The 18,611-nt window shown below is 43.8% G+C and overlaps 1 long non-coding RNA gene across 2 annotated transcripts; it reads left to right on the top strand.

Moving 5' to 3' along the window:
* Positions 1-12,805: 12,805 nt before the first annotated feature.
* LOC130600041 (uncharacterized) lies at positions 12,806-18,319 on the top strand. 2 transcript variants are annotated; one of them, XR_008972354.1, is made up of 3 exons: positions 12,806-12,920; positions 14,157-14,629; positions 17,123-18,313. It is a non-coding gene; the product is annotated as an uncharacterized LOC130600041 (long non-coding RNA). The 2 variants fall into 2 exon arrangements; XR_008972355.1 differs by lacking the exon at positions 12,806-12,920 and having other exon boundaries at positions 13,591-14,629; positions 17,123-17,693; positions 18,208-18,319.
* Positions 18,320-18,611: the final 292 nt, after the last annotated feature.

Raw genomic sequence — 18,611 nt, 5'->3', positions numbered from 1 at the left:
TGAGAAGGCTCCAATTAAAGTCAGGGAGCTGGCAGCTTCCCCAAGATGATTAATGGGTTCACACATAATCTTGTACCCTGCCTCAGCCATGCTGAGCTAATGTTTGAGAATTTCATAACCTAAGAAGTCCCTTTGCTTTCACAGACATAGCCTCAGTTGTCCAAAGATTTCTCCAAGAGACAGGCAAAATTAGAGCCTGGCTTCCTCTTTCTCTCCCCTCCTTCTGGGAAACACCTTAAGATTGGGGCATTGAACAGGGACTACCAAATCACTGTAGTCAGTAACACTGAAATAAAGAACAACTGGACCTTTATAGTAAGGAGGAGATTAGACACGGAAACGTGTTTTCATAAACAAGCAGTACTAGTAACGCAAGTGGGTGATAGGCTGATAATGAAGCACACTGCATTACTGCTAGGAAATATTCAGCAGCAAAGAAAAAAGGAGAAAGGTAGGCACACTTTGGATGCACTCTATGCATCAGCAGGAACATCCTAGAGCACATGTCCTGGCTTCAGCAGCCTGTGTGAACCCATGTACCGGCTTGGGTCCTACACACATGTATATCTGCATACATTAACATGACTAAGATGTGCAGGGGAAAGAAAATGGAAACTAGGAGCAAGAAAGGTTCTAGTAAGTCTCAGCTAACGACTGAAGAGAGCTGGCCTGTACGTTTCATGCTGTAAGTCTATCTATATGTGCAATTTGTATCCTTGAAATGAAGGACTTGGGGGTGTTGAATGACAAGAAGCTCACCATGCAGAAAGTCCTGTCAGTGAGAGCTGGGTGAGGTATGCAGGATCTTTCAGTCCTTCATCTCTCCTGGGGCAGCCACCAAGAGCTGATGAGGGTCACTCAGAGTGCTGGTATGATGGCTATGCACCTAATAATCCACCAGGGACTTTGACAGTGAAACTAAAAAGTTCTGCAAAACAGGCCCTATGTTGTCCATCTTTTAGTTCTTTCCAACCATGCAATCTACAGGTAAAACAAGCCAGGTGCCTGCACAATGATGAAACCCTACAAGCAGTTTCTTGTAGTGAGCCAGCACTCACTACAAGAAAGCCTGTTCAGACCTCTACAAACATCAGGTGAGATACTGAGGCATCCAGCTATCCTGCCCTCTCAGTTTCCACAACCCAGCCTGTCCATTCTGCCTGGGGACACAGGAACACTGGGCATGGAAGCCAAACAGCTCTGCCTTTGCCATTTTGCTCAGCCTTTCAGCAGAAGATTCACAAGCATGGTAGCAAAGTTCTACCACAACACTGTAGACAGGGTGAGCACCCTCATTTCCACTTTGCAGCAAAAGGGGACTGAGCGGCAGGAGCTCAGCTGACCTCTTAAGGTCACAAACCATGTCAGTGGCACGGCTCAGGCTCTGCTGACCTGCAAACAGTTCACCCCTTCTCAGTAAGCTACAGAGCTCAGAAAAGCTCAAGACCGAGACACGTCTTAGTCCACTTGGGTGAATATGTGGGACTAAAACACACTACATTCTGGGTAAGGGACTGTTATATGGAGCACAGGAAACACCGGGTGCATGTATGTACCTTCAGACCAGTATCTCTGTGCAGCATGCTTCTGTTGAAAAAAGCTGCTGTTGCATTCAACACCACGGCATATCTATTAAATGGGTGCTATTTAAATGGGTGCTAGTTGCTTCTCCATTCACCAGTCATAGTCACTCTTGCTCCATAAATAGGGTGGTTTTTATTATTGGCCATATATTTTAATGGGGGTGGCAGTGCTGCAAACAGGGCACTCGAGAGCTTCACACAATGACTGCAGGCATGACTGCATCAATGAGTGCCAAGACAGCACGTGAGTCTGAAGGGGGATCACAGGCAGTCATGAGGGAAAGTTTGTTGTGACCTGAAGATTCCCAAGCTCTGCCAGGGAATCTCAGCAAGTCAACTGCACTTTGTGGCACATACTGGTTTATCTTCCACGCTGTCTGTTCTGCAGCCCATCCATCATCTGAGAAGCAAAATGGGGAGGGGAGCGGGGAGTACAATACCAAACACTCAGCCCACATTTTATGTGTTGTACAAGGGGGTGAGGGCAGGGGACGCAAAGACAGAGCTGCAGGGATCTTCTCTGATGTACAGGGGTGGGGAGCAAAAGGAAGAAGGGAATAGTGCAGTGCTGGTGGGGAGAACACAGCTGGAGAGGAAGGAATCCGTCTGGGTCACCAGGTTGCTCCAAGCCCCGTCCAACCTGGCCTTGAACACTGTCAGGGATGGGGCAGCCACAGCTTCTCTGGGCAACCTGCGCTGGTACCTCACCAGCCTTACAGGGAAGAACTTCTGCCTGGTATCTCATCTCAATCTCCCCTCTGTCAGTTTCAATGTATGAATGAAGCCTTTGTTTCACAAGCTCGATTCTGGGAAGAGCATCTCATGGGCCACCACTCCCAAGGCAGCTGGGGTGGAAATTCTACCCCCATTTGTTTAGTGTCAAGTTCTATTTCGATCAGCTTGTGTTCAATTCTAATTGACCTCAAAGCAGAAGTAACAAACACAGTACCAAAATCTCCCATGCCAGCACGCACATCTGAACCTCACATGACAGTTTCACATCAGAGACTGCACCTAATAAATCTACACAAGTGCTTTATGCTAAATCTCATCCAGGACTAATAATTTCTGTCAGACACGCTGCCCTTTCTTAGGTAGATGTGTGCACAGTGCCAAAGGAAAAGCTTGAACAATTTCTTTCAGTGGTATTGTTTTCCATCTGGCAGTCCAAGACAAGATCCCCCCTGGTCTCTCTCCAACCCATTCAGAAAAAAACTTTGACTGGAGACATTAAGGTTAACAGGAGTCTGTCCCCATGCTTGTTCAGTTTTTCAGCACTGTTGAACACAGTTTCCTAGCTTTGGCTTGAACACCATGATGTTTAGCACATGACTAGCAATTAAAAAAATAGCAAAAAGAAGAGGTGAAATATTCAAACAAGAGAATGTATCATTTATTGTGCAGAGAAATCAAGCAGCACTGATAGCCTAGTTGGAAAGAGAGAAGCCTGAGGTTCAGCAGTTCCCTGTTTCTGTTAAATAATCTGAGACATTTTTCAGTATGATCCTGTTGGAGGCAGCAGAAACACGGATGTCTGAAAGCAGGTGAGGAGCTGTTCAAGCAGCATGTTCACACTTCAAGGGGCTCTCAAAGACATCCCACACCTCATGCACAAGTGGGAAAGTGCTAGGGGTGATAACACATGTGCCACTCACCAGGCTGTCAGTGGGAGAGGTATCTTCAGGGACAGGCCAATAATAAAATCGCTCTCTTCCACTCCTGGAATTGTTACTATTATCTGCCTCCTTGTTTCCCAGAAGGTTCTCACTTGCTTAGTAAAATTCAGATTCTGTCACCTTCCCTGATCACAACATAGAATCATAGAATCCCAGGTTGGAAGAAACCTCAAGGATCATTTGGTCCAACCATGTCTAGGCAAAGCATGACCTAGACATGATTTACCAAGGAAGCCAGCTAAATTTCTTCTGTATGCCTTCTTACTTTAGTGTCCAGCCAGTATCAGGGAAAAAAAGCCAAACCCCACAAGTACCTAAGATTTCTTGTCACTCAGTAGATGAAATGCAATCTTCATTTCATGTGTGACTTACACACCTTTGTAAATATGGATAATGCAGACATGAACACACTCCCTGGAAACAGTCTCTTTACGTAAAAGTACAGAAATGCTGGGCTTTTTCACCTGAGAGCCTGCTGCAAGTATGTTTGAATAATAGGACAGCTGGTTCAACAGTCGTGCTGAAGGGCCCTTATGGAGACCAGGGCTCTGCTGCGTTAAAGCACAGTACACAGCAATCCCTCTCTCAGAGACCTGACTCCTAGCAAACAGCCTAGAGAAGAAACCTGAAAGGGGAATAAACAAAAGGGACGTTTCCATTTCACAGCATTTGTGGCTGAAGGCAGAATTGCCTCTTGGCTAAAGTGGTTTCTAATTTCAGCTGTCCGTCTCACACTCTCTGAGGCTCTGCTGCCAGTGGAACAGGGGTGGCTGAGAGGGATGTATATAGGCACTTAGGCTGCTGTGACTTTTTTTTGGCTTGTGCAGTTTCCTTTTATCTGTGCTGAAAAAGAAGATTCTGGAGTAGAAATATGCCCCACTCCACAGCTGTTTCAGCATGAAGCTCTGGCAGGAGGAGGGTGAAGGCAGCAGCATTTCAACCTCTGCAGCTAAAACAGACTGCAGTTGTTAACTGGAGGCCAGAGAGAATCACAGAATGGTTTGGATTGGAAGGGACCTTAAAGCTCATCCAGTTCCAACCCCCTGCCACGGGCAGGGACACCCTCCACTAGACCAGGTTGATCCAAGCCCTGTCCAACTTGGCCTTGCAATTGCCTGCAGTTTCTTTTGGAAAAGAGGAGAAGAGATGCTCTGCGAAAGATGGATGGATGACTAAGGTCTACCTCATTGTAAGCTACTGCAGCACAAATGTGACATGCAGCAGCACTCATCTGAGAACACACAGAATTTTACCATCTCCTCACAGAGACAACATTAGAGGATCTCCACAGCTGAACAGCAAGCTCTTGGGATAACACTATGATGTGCATGCAGATACCATGAAATGAATTGACTAGACAGTGAGAAAAGATGGAAGGAGAAAGGGCAAAGTCCCCACATGATTCATTTAATGATTTCAGCAACCATGCTTGCAGTCCCCCAGTAATGCACCTCTGACATGGCCAGGAGGAATTTTTCTGCGATGCTGAGCATCTACCCTTTGCCTCACACTTTGTCTGCTAGAACTTCTTTCTTCTTATCTACATTCACACCTCACTGTCAACCAGAAGGATGCCACAGACTCCTTCCACACAAATCACAGGAAGAAGTCACAGCTACAGGCTCTCTCCCAGAGGGAACCTTCATCTCTCATTTTAAGTTGACATCATTTTACACAACCAGCCTGTTGTTCCTTGTCCAAAGGTTTACAAAGATCTATAATGACCCATTTCTTTAGGGTCTGGTTAGCACCTTGCGTTGTTTGCATTACGGAGTCATAGAATCACAGAATCATAGCATAGTTAGAGTTGGAAAGGACCTTAAGATCATCTAGTTCCAACCCCCCGGCCACGGGCATGGACACCTCACACTAAACCATGTCGCCCAAGGCTCAGTCCAACCTGACCTTGAACACCACCAGGGATGGAGCATTCACAGCGCTTCCCTGGGCAACCTATTCCAGTGCCTCACCACCCTAACAGGAAAGAATTTCCTCCTTATATCCAATCTAAACTTCCCCTGTTTAAGTTTGAACCCGTTACCCCTTGTCCTATCACTACAGTCCCTAATGAAGAGTCCCTCCCCATCACCCTTGTAGGTCCCCTTCAGATACTGGAAGGCTGCTATGAGGTCTCCACACAGCTTTCTCTTCTCCAGGCTGAACAGCCCCAACTTCCTCAGCCTGTCTTCATACAGGAGGTGCTCCAGTCCCTGATCATCCTCATGGCCCTCCTCTGCACTTGTTCCGTGTCCTTTTTATGTTGAGGACACCAGAACTGCACACAATACTCCAGGTGAGGTCTCACAAGAGCAGAGTAGAGGGGCAGGATCACCTCCTTCGACCTGCTGGTCACGCTCCTTTTGATGCAGCCCAGGATACAGTTGGCTTTCTGGGCTGCGAGCGCACACTGAAGCCAGCTCATGTTCATTTTCTCATCAACCAACACCCCCAAGTCCTTCTCCACAGGGCTGCTCTGAATCTCTTCTCTGGCCAGCCTGTAGCTGTGCAGACCGATTGCTTACTTGCATTTGGGTTGTGGGTTTGTTCTTTCATTCATGTGCTGCTGAGGAGGAGGAGCAGCCCAGTGAAGAAGGACAAAGAGGAAGACAGAGTTGTTAAGACCTCAGCTGGACAGGTTTCCCTATACACCATTCAAGAGCAGCAGCTGTTCTCTAGCAAAACTGTCATGCTGCTGTCACATAAAACACTTCCTTTGAGAGAAGTTTTAGGTAGAAAAGCAAACTATAGAGATCAACACCTTTGTGAACACCATGACTTCTGAAATTCAGTCATGCCCTTGACCAAAGGGCTGGTGGTTCAGTAAACATGCAAGCAGCAAGCTTGCACAGTGGTGTTGTCTAAACCAAGGACACCACTTCTCCTTTGTATCCTGCTTTGCCAAGCACATGAGGTCAATTGGCTGATTCTTCTCTTGGATTGCTGAGGAAAAGAAACTTCTCAAAATTCGATTTATAATTAAAAACATTTTATAAATTCATGAAAGAGCAAATGGTTTCACTCTTCTGAGACTAAGTAGTTATATAGGATCACATTTAAGTTTTTAAAGAAAGGAGGATACTTTCAAAGATATGTGACAGCTCCAAAAGAGAAACACAAAGAACAAATTATATATGGACACTAATGAGTTTACAGGAGACATTTCAGCCTCATGAAGCCTTTGCAATTCTTTAATGAGATTTCTGGTCTCCTCCCAGTGCAGTCAGCATTGAGAACACATTCAAATAGTACTCCATCACAGCAAGCAGCATAAATAGGAGGCAAATGACAATAACATCAATGAGAAACAAAATCATTTTGCTCAGAAAAAGGACAAAAAGGCTAGTAAAAATTATATTCAAACTACTTACAAGCAAAAAACCCACAGACATATACAGAAAGCAATTTATATTCTATTTTTGCTCCTTTTAATGCAACTTGAACATACTGAATCTATATCTTCCAAAACAGAGCTCAGGGTGGAAAGTGTGCTCTATAGTTTGATTAATACACAGCCAGAAAGCAGCAAGCTGGATGCTTGTTTTTATTAACCTGTTAAGTCAACTCTAACTTCCATAATTTCAGTACATTTCCAGCACTGCTGTCAATGTCATGACAAGAGATTCTTAAAAGCCAAGACCTAAGAACCTAGACCCCAGTACACAGCAAAAGGACATGGACATGGCACTGCCTGAGAGCTGTCAACAGGGACACTCATGCACTCTCCTGAGGCAAGCTACAAAAACCAGCTCCAGCTTCAGTGGACTCCTAAGCATTACAAAACCCTAAACTGTGGCTGGACCAGGAGAAATTCATAGTATCACAGAATGGTTTGGGTTGGAAGGGACTTTAAAGCTCATCCAGTTCCAGCCCCCTGCCATGGGCAGGGACACCTTCCACTAGACCAGGTTGCTCCAAGCTCCGTCTAGCCTGGCCTTGAACACTGCCAGGAATGGAGCATCCATATTATTATGTATTTATTATTGGGAATAAATTGCCTGTTAACTGGAAGTGATTAATTTCCCCAGGGAACACAGGACCAGGCTTATGAAAAACCTCTGAACACCACAGGACTGGGAATCTTGACTTTCCTGCAGCACTGCAGAGCATCATTACATGACAAAGTGTCCAAATACTAACAGTAGGGATGTGATGTGCATACAGGACTGCTCCATACACAGAAAGAAGCTTTATGTGGGCTTGCTAAGGCATGGATAAAAGTTTGTTGAAGACACATTGCAAGGGAGCGAGAAAGTAATCCGAAATAGATTCCCTGGACTTGCGTTGCTGGTGTTCATTGGTCAAGGGGACCAGAGGGGACAAAAGTAATTAACAGCCTACATTTCTGGTTTTAATACTGCTGCTGCTGCTGCTACTGCTGCAGCTTATTATTATTTCTGATTATGGGTGCTAGAGCTTTTTGCACAGAGGTTTGTTACCACCTTTTCAAAGTACTTACAAAATATCACTAAAAATATGACCTCTTTAATCTTTCTTACCTGTGTTCTGTGAACCACTACATGCAATGTAATGCAAAATGTACAAAATGCCATATCTATGCTACCTGTATTATTTCCATATTGACAGTGCCTTACAGGAAACATGATTTCAAAGCCAGTGAAAGCCATCACTCTCCAGTGTGCAGGAGCATTTTTAGCCATTTGCACTGGAACTGCAGTAGGACAAGGACAGCCGCCACATTAAATGATGTGAAACATCTTGTGCCACTCACAATAGCAGTATGTTCCTGTAAGGGCAGCTTCCTTGAAACCAAGCCAATGTCCAGCACAAGCATGAAAGCCTTTGGTCTATTTCAGAGATGTACACAAAACTCCAGAAGTAGAGGAGAGAGTGGAACAGTCACAATCATTTGCACTAGAAGCATATTAAGGAGAAGTTTGAATTAATTCTTGCTGCCTGACAGAAACGACCTATAAGAAGATGCTGACAAGCAGTCATTTCTTTGCTTCATGAAAGAAGACCATATTCTGTGGCATTCAAGCTTGATATTTTGCAAGAACAAGAATGTGCTGTTCCAAATGTTGCACTCAGCGTCTTGGAATAATGCCTCTGATCAAGGGTGCCAGAGCTGGCAGAAAAATGAATTATTAACACAAAGACAGTGTCTTTGTCCACTTCTACAGTTTGAGGGAAAGATACTGGCACTCAACCAACTGACTGACTGATACTGTTGTTTCTGCAATATTCAGGACAGATTTCCAGTACATAGACATGACCAAACTATGCTTCTGAATCAAATGTCAGCCTACTTGGTTCCTCAAAATGGGGGAAGTGACAGTGTATGAGGGGATGCTATGCCTGCAGTGAGTTAGAAGTCACTTCATGGTAGACCAAGACAGTGCAGCAAGGTCTTGCTCAAACCAGCAACAGAACCATGACTTGTGATCATTGTTTTTATAGGTTGTTCATGTTTATCTCAAAATTGTTCAGGAATAAATGTGATTTTTTTTTTTTTAAGTGCATTGCCTGGAAAATAAATTGTTTGCTACATCACAGATATTTGGTCATCATCCCAGGAACTACCACCTGACTTCCTCAGATTAAAAAAGTACTTAGGCTGCCCTTGGCTCATGCTCAGGTGCTTCCTTTTATAAAACTGAACACCCATAAATTGTATTATAGCAATTATAAATATACCCATTAGCAAAAGGGGAGCTGTGAAGATTCATGATAATAATATGACCTGAAAACTAGACAGATGGAAAACTACAGTAGGAGGGACAAGGAAGATAAAAAAATCCATACAATTAGGACAGTGAAGTGTCTAGCACTCCTAGCCATCCCTCCCCAGCAACACACCATGAACTGCTAGAGAGAACCAAGTTGTGATTTATCATCCATTTATGTGCTTCCACAAAGTCTCTCTCTCATTAGACTGCTGGAAATCCAGTTGTTTCATTGCTGCCAGGTAGATATCTGTCTTCTTCACCCAGCATCTCCCTAGCCAAATGGCTTCCTCTCCCTGCAAGCTCTCACAGTGTAACACCAAGTATGGTCAAATCGTGGAACCACAGAACCATTTCAGTTGGAAGGGATCTTAAAGCTCATCCAGTTCCAAACCTTGCCATGGGCAGGGACACCTTCCACTAGACCAGGTTGCTTCAAGCCCCATCCAACCTGGCCTTGAACACTGCCAGCGATGGGGCAGCCATGGCTTCTCTGGGCAGCCTGTGCCAGGGCCTCACCACCCTCACAGGGAAGAACTTCTGCCTAAGAGCTCATCTAAATCTCCCCTTTGTCAGTTTAAAGCCATTCCCCCTTGTCCTGTCCCTACAGGCCCTTGTCAAAAGCCCTTCTCCACATTTCTTGTCAGGTCCTTTAGGCACTGGAAGCTGCTCTAAGTTCTCCCCAGAGCCTTCTCTTCTCCAGGCTGAACAAGACCAGCTCTGTCAGCCAAATCACACTCTTTAGCACAAATGTGGAGTTATTCCTCTTTTATACACGGAAAACTGCAATCTTCAGGGGCACAGGGCAAGTTCACTCACTCTTCACTCATCCTGGGATAAAATACAGAACCCAAGATGCAAAGGCTTCCCCTGAACTGCACAATCACTCTTTTCTTATTATACATTCTGTCCAGACTAGCCTCCATCTTGAGCTAGTCACATTTTTGCCTTTGCTTTTTCTCAGGAACAAGGTTGCTCTGTTCCAAGTTCTGTAAGTGCAAGTCTGCTTCAGAGCCTGCCTTTTTCCACTGTTAAAATCTTTCTTCTAATTTCTAGCTTAACTGCGTTCATCATCAGTCTATGCCCTGCTGTTCTTGTGCTGAGGCTGTCTGTTAGCTTAAATTATTCTTTCTAACACAGAGGGCAAACCCCTGTTGGTTTTACAGACTGCAGTCATATTGCCTCTTTGCCATTGCTTTACTATGCAACACAAATCTTCTTCTCCCTTTGTATTAACTTTTCTTTAAAGCAAACCATCGCTGAACATATTTCTAACTTCATCTTTCTTGAACATGACTGGCCAGAACTGCATTCTTGATTACAAATACACAACAGTTTTGATGCCCCTCTCTATTGACTGTACAGATGGGATTGAACTTGCCTTTTCCCTAGTGGCATCACATTGGCACCTCATGCTGCATGGTTTCAAAAAGCTATTGCACAAGGTTAGCCCAGTCCTGAATTTGTAGACAAAGCAAATGCAGCAAGTCTTATCTGGACCAAGCCACTAGCATCGCTCTCTGCCTCGCTCCTTTAAGTTATGAGCTGAGTTTACAGCAAAGCGGATTACATTCAATCCTTAGGTGAATAACCTTGTACTTGGTACCATTCCATTTTATAACATTTTTACTGCTTAATCTTCAAAGTCATCCAATTCTTCTTGCACAGTATCTGATCTTCCTCCTATTGATGTGTCTCACAACTTTGTGTCAGTACCAGAAAGCTATTTCATTAACTCTCTCCACTTTCTGAGCCAGTCACTAATAAATATATTAAGCAAGATTGCTCTCAAGACTGCTCTTGATAAAGTCTCAGTAACCTCCCTCCAACCTTTTCTCCCTTTCCACTATCACATTCTGCCATCTCCCTGTTATCCAAGTACTTTCTAATCCCTGTCCTCTCCAGTTTACCTAACTCCCTGTGAATCATGGCATCAAAAATTTGTTTCTTGCGTTTCTTTGCCAAAGAGGTCAATTATTTCATTATTTAAAGGTATCGTATACATTTGGCACAATCTCTGAAAACCCCATGTTCATCTTTTTCCTGCTTTGCATTTATTCATCCTCATTCTCTGCTTCCCAAATTGGTCTATAGTCCTGCATAATTACTGAGGTTAGATTAGCACATATGCCTGTCCCCGAGATTTCCTCTTCTTCAGTCAAGTGGTGCAAATTCAGACTTCACAGATTAATTTTAAATAAATAAATAAATGAAAATTAAGAAGTTCCTTATTTCCACACTAGGACTTGACGTACAAATTGTAGTAGAATTCTGGGAAAGATATAACCATCCCCTCAGCCATGTCCACTAAGCTCTCAGTTTTGCATTCACCTTGAGTATGGTTTGCCTCTCCTTCCTACCTCACAGCTACTAGTCACTTTCCTTTTGTTCACCCCAAGTACTCAGCAAGGCTGGGAAGGTATCAGCTTGCTCAGGTCCAACTGAATCATCTTTCCTGAATAGAAAAGCAAAGCATTTTCTTAGTTTTGGAGCTTCACCTACATTGCATTTAGTTGTAACCCATCCTTATTGTATAGAACATATCCACACACCCATTCACTGCTTCCTCACTTTGTCATTATTTGATTGCAAGATCTCTTTTCTATTTGCCTTGCTTCCTTTTGCTTTGAGTCTAGCTCAAGCTGGTTTTTGACTGTTTTTACTTTCTCTCTAGGGAGCCATGTGATATTTCCCTCTTGGTTTTAAACTTTCGTGCTTACTTAAGCTACTCCATTAATTTAGACCTGGGGCCTAAAAATTCTGCTTTTTAGAACTTTTTAATGTCAGAAGTGGGAATCACCCTCTGGGCTAAGAGAAATGTTAAGGCTGAGATTCTCCACCAGTCATGTTCACCACAGTTTAAATATCTATCCTTAGTTAAGATTTTTCCAAATTAATTGCCACAAAGATTGAAAAGAACAGGCAAAAGTCCCAGAAAAAAAAAACCAAACCCAAACATGTTGCTGCACTCCTCAGTAAGTATTACTTTCTGACGCTGAACAGTGGATTGTCTCCATAATTAGCTCTTCAACTCTCTCTCAGTGGCTGAGGATGAGCTCTGTGATTATCTATTAGATAAGAATTACATTGGCTCGCATTCAAGACAGGGATGCCACCCAGGAATCACACATAATGAAAAACATGGCAAGGCCCAGGAATATTTTTTACTACTACACACACATTGGAAGAGCCAGGGATAGACAGCTCAGAATTCCCATGCTGCTGCTCCTCTTTTGGGACTGTCAATCAAACCATCCCAAGTGTCAAGTCCCCAGGTCTCTTACCGTGCAGTCTTCTTACTCTGGTTTGGCTCATCTAAACACAGACAGAGTGGGAATGAAAACAAGAGACCTGTAAAGTGAATACAGGAGGCCTATGATCCAACACCAAATCTCAGTTCTTGTTTTTCATTCCATGCACAATCTAATTCTGATTGCAACTGGACAAACATGCTACAACCCACCACCTTGGTGGCCTGGGGACAGAGTGAACGAACTACCATCAGCGTTCCTCTAAACAGACCTCACAGCCTGGTGCATTAGGTCACAGAGGTAGTTTTAAGGCTTGAACACTGTTAACAGTTTTGACTGTAAGGCAACACATGGTTCCTGGCAGAAGCAGCACTGATGCTCACACTGCTGTCACTGTGCTGAAGAAATTGTCCTTCATCCACATAGCACTGGTCTTGTCTTAAGAGAGAATGTAATTTCCCATCTTTAAACTCCAGAAGAGTTTCCAATTGGCACTTGAACGCCATGTCTGTAAGTGCTGACACCAAAGAACAAATTAAGAGGCAAAGGGGTAAACACTGGCTTGTATATTGTATTCTTTTTTGTTTTCATTGCAGAGTAGCACTGCAAAAAAAAGGAGTTCAAGCCCACAAGTAAATCATCACCAAAGAGCACCTGCATCACACTCTTCTTCACAGGAAGCTCCCAAGGTTCAGTGTGCATGACTGCTATGTGACTGTCTGGGAGGTGGAAAATTCAAAAGGATCTTTTCACAACAAACTGCTTTCCATTCTAACTTCATATACATATACAATTGTGCTGCTTTCCTCTGTTCCTAAATCTAATTTGGAGTCAATTCTTGGACATTTAAACAAAAAACAAAAAACCAAAAACTATTCATGAAAAGAATCACCAAGGTTTATATGATCTTAGTCTGAAGGTACAATTTACCTGACCTTCATTTGAAGTGATTATCTGAAATATGGGATGAGAATGACACTAGACCTCCGGTGCGGGAAGTATTTAGCATTTTTCAGAAATGGCTCAAAAATGAGCCAGGGCTGAAAGCTACAGCAGCTTGTATGATCAAGCTCCACAACTCTAACGTTTTACACAACACTATTATAAGGGGGAAGGCATGGGGTGGGGTTCATACTGAGAGGACCGGACTAAATCTATTCTCTTCACTTCTACTAAACCAAAGAGAAAAGTCCCCCAAAATCACAAGTCTCAGATTCAGCTATGAATGATGCATGGAAGTCTTTGCACAAGGAATTGATTTGGCTGAATATGTTAAGACCACATAAACAAGTGGCCATGGCAGCTGCCTCCCCAACCTCTTCCAACATAGACATGAAGCAGCAGATATTAACCATTATGCGTTTCCATGTAAAAAGGGCAATAAAGGGTAGCAGTACCCCTAAGACCTTACCCATGAGGGAGTATTTCAAAACTATTTAAAAAATAACTAACTCTGTACCTGAGGCTCAACTGCTATTTTGTTTTCACTCTCTATCTGCACACTCCCCTTTCGCATTAAGGATTCCTCTTTGCAGGTTAGCATCTGAATTGATTATGCCTAAACCACACGACAGCCTTCCCAGTGTGGAATAAGAGAGTTGAACACGGTAGGGGCAGAATAGCTGTTTCAAAACCATGATTCTCAGCTAGCTGTCTGAACCAATAAACCTGAGGAGAAACCTTTCTCCTGCATCAAAAACATAAGCATCAATGTACCTACTGGGTGCCCCCTAGAAATTGCTGTCATGTACATGCATATAAACACAGGGGTCAAATTATCTCTTTCAAGATGATGCAGGAATTTCATTACTTCAGAAATGATAGAATCCAGTGAAAGCGAATCCTTATTAAATAGAGTGGTCAAGTGAAACACATTGTTTTGTTCATGATGAAATCGTGACTGTATTATCAAAAAGCCTATGGGTCTCAACTCAACTTTCCCTAACTTCTTTGGTTTTCCAGCCTTTCCCTCTTCCAGCCTTTGAAAATGAAGTCCACCAGTGTGAGACCTGTATGCTTGATTTAGTGACTCAGTAATCATGACATAGATGTGAACTTTATACTTATGGTGTGAAATCACAGATATTTTGGGACCAGCTGGATCTGCTATGGTAAAATCGCACCAACGACTCCTGCTTTCAGACTTGCCTATGGAGACATTGGGAAAGAACAGAGAAGACTGAAGAGTGCTTAGAAATCTGGGAACTGGGACTTCCACATTCCAGTTCTTCCTGTGGCTTACCTCATCAATGACCCTCAGCTGATCACATAGTTCTTCAGTGCTACTGTTTTCTCTGCTGGCTCACAAGAGTGTTAGGAGATGTGAGCACCCTACCAGTGATACACAAAATAGCTCTGGTGGGTTTCCAGAATCATCAGGAGCACTCAGGTCTTCAAAAGACTTGGAAAGCATAAAGAAACACTGTGAATGCATGGTATATAAAAATTTGCATGTTTTTGTTTGGTGGTGTGGCAGACCCAGTGGAGCTTGGGTCAAATTGGAGAGCTGCACAGACATCTACAAGAAATCTGGAGAGGGGCTTTTGACAAGGGCCTGTAGTGACAGGACAAGGGGGAATGGCTTTAACCTGACAGAAGGGAGATTGAGATGAGATATTAGAAAGAAGCTCTTCCCTGTGAGGGTGGTGAGGCCCTGGCAGAGGTTGCCCAGAGAAGCTGTGGCTGCCCCATCGCTGGCAGTGTTCAAAGGCCAGGTTGAATGGGACTTGGGCAACCTGGTCTAGTGGAAGGTGACCCTGCCCATGGCACGGTTTGGGACTAGATGAGCTCTAAGGTCCCTTCCAACCCAAACCATTCTATGATCCTTTGATCTAAATGCCTTTCCTCAGCACTCTTCACTCTGTACCTGGATCTGCACAAGCCCTCTGGTGCCCCTGCACTTCTCCCCTTCTGTACCCTCCCCACATACTTCACTGTTCACATCAGAACCTGAAAGTTCTGTCCTGTTTGAACTCTAAGTCTCTGCCACCAAATTATTTCTCGCTCCCAGTTCACTGAGCAAATTCTGCATCACTGAACTACAGAGTTTATCCCCTGAAAACAGACTTATCATGGCAAGGCCAAGCTTTTGCAGCTAAATTGCGCTTATGTGAGGGGAAGTACCCAAAGCGCTCTGCAAAAAAAGAAAATGGATGGTTCCTCTGATAAATACTGAGAGCTCCTTCCCTTCCAGCTCAAAAAAATCCCCCCAGCCTCAAAGCAGGTATCTGATACAGTAAGTGGTTCATTAAATTGAGCCAGCCGCTAAATGACAGCGGAACGCCTACAGCATGAACAGATGGGCCTGTTGTGTATGCAACACATTGATTAAGGTCCATGCTGTCACAAGAAACAGTCAATCAATCCTGAAGGGCTGGATGCTAATTTCTAGCCAGGAGGAAATTCCCAACTAAGCTGGGAATTATGCAAGGCTAAATCTACAGGCACGATTTTCCCTTGCTCCCTTGGCAGAGCAATGGGCATAGAGATAATGCTTTTAAGTGTCCGTTTACTGATATAAATTAGAAAAAACAAATCCAAAATGCTCATAACATCTACATGAATGCAAAATTAATTCATCGTGATTGCTTCTCTTACAATAAACAGCAACTGCCTTCATAATAGCAGGACATTTCAAAATGAACGCCTTGCTGGATGTCTTGTCTATGAAAATAATAAGGAAATGGGTGCATCACCTAAATTTAAGGGGAACTCAAGCACTGACAGGCTGTTGCTTCAAAGGCTCAAGAGAAATAAAAGTGCATGTGATTCTTAGCACCTCAGCTGCAAAATTATTTTTGCTCTGTACTGTAAAGGATCTTTTTTCATCTCTGAATCTGAGTCCTCTACACCACTTTCCAGTGCAGAAGTATTCCCTATAGGATACTTGCTACTGCCTTATCCAATCTAATTTTCAGATATCTGCAAAGAGAGGCTTTCAACCTTTCCCCAGGAAAATTTTACACGATCTCAGAAAGGTTAAGGATTGGAACAAATGCCCGTAACTGAATCCAAATCTCTATTCTTAATTTGTTCATCTACAGTCAGGATTAGATCTGAAAGATACATAAAGCACAGAAGTTTCATTTCCAGTGTTTCATCAAATCAGCTAGCAAAGAGCAAAGTCACCTCACCCAAGGCAAAGCACTGGTTACTATCAAGCTCACCAAAGTGCAAAAAAATGTGAGAGGTGTGTACGAGCATGCAGGTACAGAGTAGTAAAACAGGAAACATTCCCTGGGACGGTATCCAAAAGCTCCCCTGCAAATGGCATAGCTGGCACAATCTCAGCTTCACACCCCCAGAACCTTAAACTGTTATTGACAGCCTGCTTTAATGCATGAAGATGCTCCGAGGGCTGGAGCAGCTCTGCTCTGGAGACAGGCTGAGAGAGCTGGCTTCCTCAGCCTGGAGAAGAGAAGGCTCTGGAGAGACCTCAGAGCAGCTTCCAGTGCCTAAAGGGGCTGACAAGAAATGTGGAGAGGGGCTTTTGACAAGGGCCTGTAGGGACAGAACAAGGGGGAATGGCTTTAACCTGACAAAGGGGAGACTGAGAATAGACACTAGGCAGAAGTTCCTCTCTGTGAGGGTGATGAGGCACAGGCATAGGTTGCCCAGAGAAGCTGTGGCTGCCCCATCCCTGGCAGTGTTCAAGGTCAGGTTGGATGGGACTTGGAACAACCTGGTCTAGTGGGAGGTGTCCCTGCCCATGGCAGGGGGTTGGAACTGGATGAGCTTTAAGGTCCCTTCCAACACAAACTGTTCTATGATTCTATGATTAATAGGTATCTCTCCAGGAAAGGTACCCCAGCAAGGCGTACAGTGCACAGCACTTGCACCACCCTATTTCAGCAGCAGGCAGTTGCCTTCAGAACAAAAGGCAGGGAAGATGAAGAATTTCTTCATCTTTGCCTCCTCTTCTCTTTCAGATGCAGCAGAAGCACTTGTTTCTCATGGGCACTTCGACAGCCAAGGCTTATGCTGACCTTTTCAGGCTTTTCACCAAGGAACAACAAAAGAATCAACAAAAGAAAGCCTGTGAAGAACTATCCCATTCCTGCGTTGCCTTACATCTGTGCCAACAAGCAAGCTCTTTTGACAAAGGCAGTGCGTGGTGTGACAACCCTCAAGTAGAAATGGAGACAAGAACTCGGTGGCAAAGCTTTCAGCAATAGCTGTAACTAAATCAAACCGCCAGCAGAAGGTGTGCCAGCATTTGGAAATTCCGTTTTTCCTCATCCCTATGATTTAAGATCAACAGCATCTCAGGTAGATAGCTATTCATCACAACAGATTGGGGAAAAAACACTCAACAGGAAGCAGGACATGTGAAATTACTGGTGTAAATGAATGCAGTGCCACTGAAAATCAGGTGGTTGCATTGCTTTGTACCACCGGTGCTGATTCTGGCTCAATGCCTTCAGCACATTGTGGAAATTGAAAGCTCTGTGGCTGCCCCTGCAGAGGATGTGCAGTCAGCCTTCCTGTGAGCCTCCTCAGGTTTGTGAGATACAGTTCACGATAAAAAAGCTCTTTTTCCTGCTCCTCTGATGGTGACCCTTACCTCTTCCCTGTGATGGAAAACCCCGTTTTTAACACAGACAGGCCACAGCGGGGTGATGGAGTTACATGTTAAGATTGTCCTATACACTGAAAAAGAGCTGGAATCTCTAGGTTTTTATCCTTGAAAAGGTAAGAGCCATTTGCAGGTGCTGTCTTAAGATGATGTTCCCAAGAATGCTTTGACAGCAAAAGCATTTGTAACCTTGGTGATTTTATTTAAAAAATTAAAAGCTCAGATTCTAGGAACAAATAGGTTTGAGCTCACTCACACAAAAGCGATCTCTATGTACAAGTCTCATTAAAATTCTACGAAGTTATGCTGCTCTTGGGAATAGGTGACTAGGAAGCCTTTTTTCTTATGAGATTTCAAAATGTGACTCCATCTACAATCAATTTCCTAAGAACTCAGTAAAACTGACTTGAGAACATCTCCCTCTCATATCTGTTACAGGGTGCTAACACCCAAGAGACTCTCGCTCCTCCGCTCTGCATATGTCCTTTCACTTCGCTTCAACATCAGTGTTTTTGTGAAAAATGTCACACTATGCCCAAGCTATGCACCAGGCCCAAAGAGGCACTGTTGTGTGTTTTTGGATAGGGAAACAGAAGGCAACCAAGAAATTCACTTGCAAGCTGCAAAAGGGCTGCTATTACTCAATAATATACAAAATTGCTGCTACAGTGACTTCATAAGAAGGGTATCCTGCTTTGTGATTTTTTTCTAGATTCCAAACCCAGTGCAAGAGAACATAATGTGTTACACAGTTCTCACACCGTGTTTTCAAATACAGCCGTAAAGCTGCCCTTTTCCATTTCTGAGCAGCCTAAAGAGAGGGAAGAACCTGAGCAGGTCCT

The sequence above is a fragment of the Pezoporus wallicus genome, unplaced genomic scaffold, assembly GCF_028554395.1.
Source record: "Pezoporus wallicus isolate ANWC-B61680 ecotype Strahan unplaced genomic scaffold, APGP_CSIRO_Pwel_v1 contig_5958, whole genome shotgun sequence".
Taxonomy (NCBI): domain Eukaryota; kingdom Metazoa; phylum Chordata; class Aves; order Psittaciformes; family Psittacidae; genus Pezoporus; species Pezoporus wallicus.
The sequence above is the reverse complement of the archived record's forward strand: the minus strand, read 5'-3'. Positions and strand labels throughout refer to the sequence as shown.